The following is a 6412-nucleotide window of genomic DNA, read 5'->3' on the forward strand; positions in this document are numbered from 1 at the left end:
CCTGATCTCACAGGGAGCCAGTCTGATGTACAATTGAGACCCTTTGTTTTCGATTGTATAACTACCCAGCTAACACTTTAACGTTAAAAAAACGTTATAAAAACGTATGAGTTTGGTTCAAAAAACGTTTTAGTAAAACGTTTCGAAAACGTAATTTTGTGGAGTTTTGGAAGCGTTTAAATAACGTTTTAAGTTTTAAAAACGTTATTATAACGTAAAAATAACCTTGGTTACATCGACTTTGTTCTTGTATCACGTTTTAAAAACGTTTACAAAGGGTTTTTATTACGTTTGTAAAACGTTATAATATTACGTTTTAAAAACGTAATTATGGGGAGTTTTTAAAGCATTTTAATAACGTTTCAATTTAACATTCAGAAACGTTATTATAACGTTATTTTGATGTTTTTAAAACATTCTTAAAATTTGTTACAATACCAAAGTCAATGTAAATAGAGTAATTTTTAACTCTAGTTACATTGACTTTGGTCTTGTAATACCTTTTAAGAATTCTTTAAAAACATCAAAATAACGGTAAAATTTTTGAGTTTGATTGGTATTCCAAGACGTTTTCAAAACTTGAACAAAGGCTGTACACTGTGCATATCCTTAGGTCGGCCTCTGGTCACACGTAGGATTCCAACTACATCGTGTTAACTTTGATGCTCTGGGACAAAAGAGGTCAACAATACAAAATTACTTACAATTATATAGCGTTATGTGTTTATCCTTTAATGTTTAATGCATCCTGTACTGTATTATACTGTAAATTAGCAAAAGCCCCATTTCAATATAGGACAAAAGGATATACAATAATCAATATCCAAAAAAATAATAAATCAAAATCAAGTTAGAGTCAAGTGCTGACAATTCTATACTATTTCTGTAAGTACAGTTATTTCAGTCAGTATTTGGCAAGTTCAATTGATTTTAAAAATGTCAAAGAAATATCAAAAATAAACAAGGGGCCTAGTGTACAAAATTCCATAGTGCACACTTAAAAATCTTGGAAATTGAGAAAAGCAGGTGGCTACACTCTCTCTGAATCAAGCCTTGACAGAGGAAATTCATGACTGTTCTGTCACAATGGAACCATTTGCGAAGTAGAATGTTGTATCAGAACCAATAAAGAGGATGTGCTACAAATCAAACGCATTCACATAATATTGCTGTCGTCCTCATCGTTGTCATCTCTTCTGGCAACTACATCTTCTTCATTACAAACTTGCTTTAAGTTTCTGTAAAAAGTGAACACAAAAATGTGTCAATTTAATCTATAGTCGGCCTTTTTTGCTTTTTATAATAATTATTCTACATGTAGGATGAGTTTTAGTAGTGTTTTCTGAAGTGAAGTGATTTTCATTTCTGTTAAACTTGACTTAATAACCAAACATATTCTTTTGAGTATCTCATAGTAAAACATTTGCTATATAACAGCTATAAAAACCATACTTTTAATAGTCCCAAGGTAAGACCAACTCAACAGATTTAATTACAAACGTATGATCACCCTTGTTAATATATTATTTGACTGCTGAATATTAGTCACTATAAACAAATTCAACAGATTAGAATAATTACATTTTTTTTTAAATAACATGTGTAGGCCTATGTTAAATATTTATGAAAAAATAATATAAGGTAAGTATAAATTATCATAATTTAAAACTTTCTAATAACTTGTCTGAAGCCGTGATACTTGACATCCTTAAAACAATTAATTCCCATTCTAAATCAATGTATTAGTTAATATAATGAAAATAATAAAGTGAAAATATTATAGGTAATTAAACTGTTTGAAGTGATCATTATGGAATGATAAACATACGCACACAGTACATACAAGGTTAGCATATCATGCTGATAGCAGTGATAGCCCACCATTTCAATAATCAACAAACAATGACGTAATATTGTATAATAATAATAATAATAATAAAAATAATAATAAGATAAAGCCTGGACTTACCGTATTTAATTATGCATACAGGGTGCCTTTACAGAAGAATGGTGGACTTGCCTAAATGCTGTTGAACTTCCTTCCCTCAGGTCATTGGTAACTAAAAGTAAACATATATTTATCAATTAATGACATCAACCCAAAAATATTAATTAAAGAAAAGTTAATAAACAATTAATATAGAATCCACAAATGAGCTACAGTCACACAGGCAATACAAAAATAGTATTCAGCACAATCAAAAATGGTGAATGACATTGTGACCTGTTTCGACACTGAAAGCAGACTTAGAAATCTTAACTGTAATATTATAGCCAGCAACTTCTTATTAAAAATACAAAAACGTCATGCCCAAGAATCACTAGGCCTAGTAAAAATGATTAGATTAGGCCTATGTGCCAGTACCAGGGCAAATACATTACAGGGCCGCTAGCATTACAGTACATAAACCTGCAGTACTGTATCTTCATTTAAAAGGTAAAACACAAACTTATTTAACAAATTACCTACCTGTTATGGCAGTAATTCAGATGGGATCCAAACGCTCTTTCTCTACCGATGTTCCACATGTGCGTTGCTTTTCTTCCCTATCATGTATTTCCCTACCACTTCATGCCTCGGAAACAACAACAAACAAATTTTGAATTTGCCTTGTGGCCCCATCGCTTATCTGAGTGATGGCTATTAGTTGGTCCTTTTCTATAAGTAAACCATGGCCAATGTCAATCTATTGGAAGATAGATAATTATTTACTATTTATTAGTAAACTTTCCTCCCACATTTGCGCATGCTATTAGTATTTGACTTTCAATGGACATCCATGAAAAATATTCACACCCCAGTTATTTATACCATATTTTTTGGTCAACAAAATATAATTATGCTTGAAATATTTCAAACTTTAATTATAGCAAAATTGAAAACTTCCTATGTGTAGAATATGAGTATATTAAAAAGTTCGAGCTATTGATGTTTTTGGTTGTGTGGTTGTCGAATTTAAAATACCAATTATTGAGGTCAGACAGTTGACAGTTATACAATCATTCATTTTGAAAAAGAGTGAAGTATATTGAACTGTGCAAAAAACAAGTCTCAGTATTTTTGGTTGACACAAAATACAATAAATAAATGATATTTAAAGAAAAAATGAATTTTTTTTCAAATTTCATGCATAGGCTTCTATGGCTTAGCTAGGCTAGGTACTGTGTACTGTAGGCCCTAGGTTAAGGAAGAGGCCTAAGCCTAGGCTAGGCCTAGGTAAGCAACAAAAAAAAACAACGATTTTTCTTTTGTGTCCCAACGCCCGTACCTGAGCTGTTGCACTTTTTTTTACTCAATTCTTAGGTTTAGCCTAGGCCTAGCCTAAACAGTACAGTATACGAACAGAAACACTGCCACTGCACTGACGAACTGACTGAACTAAACTTGATACTTAGCTACAAAATTATATCTAGGCTAGAATAAGTAACTAGGCGTAATGTGGAAGGCGTACATTTATGGACGAAAGGAGATTAAGTTTTCTTTACTTACCACAATACTGACTGTGCATAGGCCTATACTTTGGCATGGTGCGGACTCTTCTTTTTTCAAATGGCAATAGAATAGGCCTAGCGGCTATCCTAGGCTAGGTTGAGTTTCAACGGAAGAACGTCCATTTAACTAGTACATAGACATTGCTACAGGTAATAACCATTTCAATAAAATATCAGTTTGCGATTATTACCCCAATTATTACTGAACAAAAGGAGGACATGACAACAACAAAGGGTGCAGCAAGCGAGAGAGATGTCGATGAAGACCGTTCCGTTAGCTTTCAAATTTCACCACCCAGTTGAAGAATGTACCATGTTTAATAAAGGGGGTGGGGAAACCATTTAAGACCAGTTATAATTCTTATTAAATGCATTTATATAAAACCTTCTGTAATTAATCATTTGTTTTGTGTAGGATAGTATAAATAATATAGCATTTCATATTTCATACAATAAATAATTTACTAAATCGTACATCTCAACTCATAAATTGGACCCCTATCACGGCCTGATCCATTGTCTGGTTATTGAAAACGATGTCTCTCTCCTGGCATCTGGAATGATGATTAAAGTAGTAGGTTTTTAAGTTACACTAACTCAGTAACTTTAAAATGGTCACCATAATGGTGGTTTGTGGTTAATGATTTTGTAAGATTAATTAAGTATTTGTTACAAATACTGTATGTGCATTAAATTCATTTTTCATTTCAATTTTAAAATGTGGTGTAAGGCTAAGTATTTGCTGTTTTTAACATTTAATTAAATGTTTAATTTAATGTATAATTTAACTTAAATGTTTAAATTAAATGCTTAATTTAATGTTTTTAACATTTTAACTTAAAATGTGAGCATGCTAATTGATACTGTAACTTATGCATCTGTTATACCTTTCCAAACAGATATTCTATAGAATTCCTATACAACTTCTAAAGCAAATGTTTTAGATGTCTATAGAATTTTCTATAGAATTTCTATACAGGTTCTAAAGTGAATGTTATAGATTTCTATAAAAAAATTTTCCAGAAATATGAAGCATAATTATTTGCGACAAAAATAATAATGATACACATATTAAACTCTATGCATTATTTAGTTACTCAACATCAGACCATGAGCCAAATGCAATAGTTTTATTTATTATTTTTTATTATTATTATTTAATAATCATGTTTCATATTCAAAACCAAGCTTCTGCAATAACACATTTATTGAAAATCCACTGTAGGTTACCAATACATAAATTGTGCAACAAACTAATTTTCTATAGAGTGGAATACAACATTCTATAGAAAATATTAAAATTCTATAGAATGCGTAAACTCTATAAAACATTTCTATAGAATTGTTTTGCCTCTATAGAGTTACATAGAACTCTATATAAAGTTCTATAGAATTCTATAGAGCTCTATAGAACTTTTTTGTATGGGTCTAGGCCTAGCCTAGCCTAGGCCTACCGACGGCTCTGGCTTGTTGACGTGTTTTTTTATTGTGTGTTTTTTCTAAAAGACAATTTAATGTAATGTATATCAAATAATAAACTTACCTTCCATAGTTTCATAAAATTGTATACGATCAGATTAAAAGTTAGGATTTCTAAAAGTATCAACAGAAGTTGAATTCAGAAAACGGGCGTCACATAGCCTACATCATCCAACGAAAAACAGGCGCAAAGTGGCAATCGGTCAACGGTTGCGCGCGTTCGCGTAGATAAATTGTCACATGACGCTTGTTGACGAATCAGTAAATTGTATTCGTGGCTAAGACTCATTATAAATGCATGGATGATGACGGTGACTACGTAGATTTATATATATAGATTAATGTGTTAAAGTTAAAGAAAACAATTAACCTGAATAAATTGGTTCAAATTTGATTGTACCTATGTTAATTGTTTGGGTGTAGCATTGGGTACGTTTGGTCATATACGTACGTCATATAAAATATGTTAATTAAATTTCTGGAATAAAGTGGTGGTCATTTTTGGTTGCGAGATAACGTTGTAAACGCTGTGATTTAATTGTGATAAACGTGTTTATAAACGTGTTTGTAAGTATTTTTCTTACGTTATTATAACGTATTGATAACTTTTTGTATAAGGAAACTGCAAATAAAACGCAATATATGGCAACGTTTTAAAATCGTTTTAAAAACGATTTATAAAAACGATAACAATTTCTCTGACAATTGGTGAAAATTTGGTTTTGATATAACGTTCTGTGAACGTTGTGATTTCGTTATAATTATACATTTGTTGAGGAGTCTGCGTACGTTTTTATATCGTTATGGTGCATTAAATCTGTAAACAATAGGCAATATTACACAGCGACGTTTTAAAATCGTTTTTAAAACGTTTTATAAAAACGATAACATTTTTGATGAAAGTTAGTGAAAATTTGGTTGTGATATAACGTTCTGTAAACGTTGTGATTTCGTTTTATTTTATGCACCTGTTTGTAAGTTTGCGTACGTTTTTTAAATGTTTTTTTTAACGTTTTGGTGCAAACAATCTGCAATCAAAAGGCAAGGTTTACACAGCGACGTTTTAAAATCCTTTTTAAAACGTTTTATAAAAACGATAACAATTTTTGTGAAAATTGGTGAAAAGTTGGTTGTGATATAACGTTTACAGAACGTTGTGATTTCGTTCTATTTTACACACTTGTTTGTAAGTTTTTTGCGTACGTTTTTCTAACGTTTTTTTAACGTTTTGGTGCAAAAGTCTCGTATCAGAAAGCACAATTTTTAACTTGCACGTTTTAAAAACGTTTTGAAAACGTTTCACAAAAACGAAACCCAAACTAAAACCAATTCAAAACGTTTTTTTAACGTTTTGTGTTAGCTGGGATGTCGTGTCCATGGCACCACCACCGGACAGTTGGAACAGAGTCACTGTGGAACCATTTTTTGAAAACGGTAGCAT

The 6412-nt window shown here is 31.2% G+C and overlaps 1 long non-coding RNA gene across 1 annotated transcript; it reads right to left on the reverse strand.

The window, feature by feature from the left end:
- Window positions 1–132: 132 nt before the first annotated feature.
- Window positions 133–3477, reverse strand: LOC117110884. The gene is made up of 3 exons (XR_004445782.1): window positions 2467–3477; window positions 1970–2060; window positions 133–1238 (listed from the first exon to the last, which is right to left on the reverse strand). It is a non-coding gene; the product is annotated as an uncharacterized LOC117110884 (long non-coding RNA).
- Window positions 3478–6412: the final 2935 nt, after the last annotated feature.

The sequence above is a fragment of the Anneissia japonica genome, unplaced genomic scaffold (assembly GCF_011630105.1).
Source record: "Anneissia japonica isolate Jap-2015-1 unplaced genomic scaffold, ASM1163010v1 scaffold4157_len6456_cov183, whole genome shotgun sequence".
Classification (NCBI taxonomy): Eukaryota; Metazoa; Echinodermata; class Crinoidea; order Comatulida; family Comatulidae; genus Anneissia; species Anneissia japonica.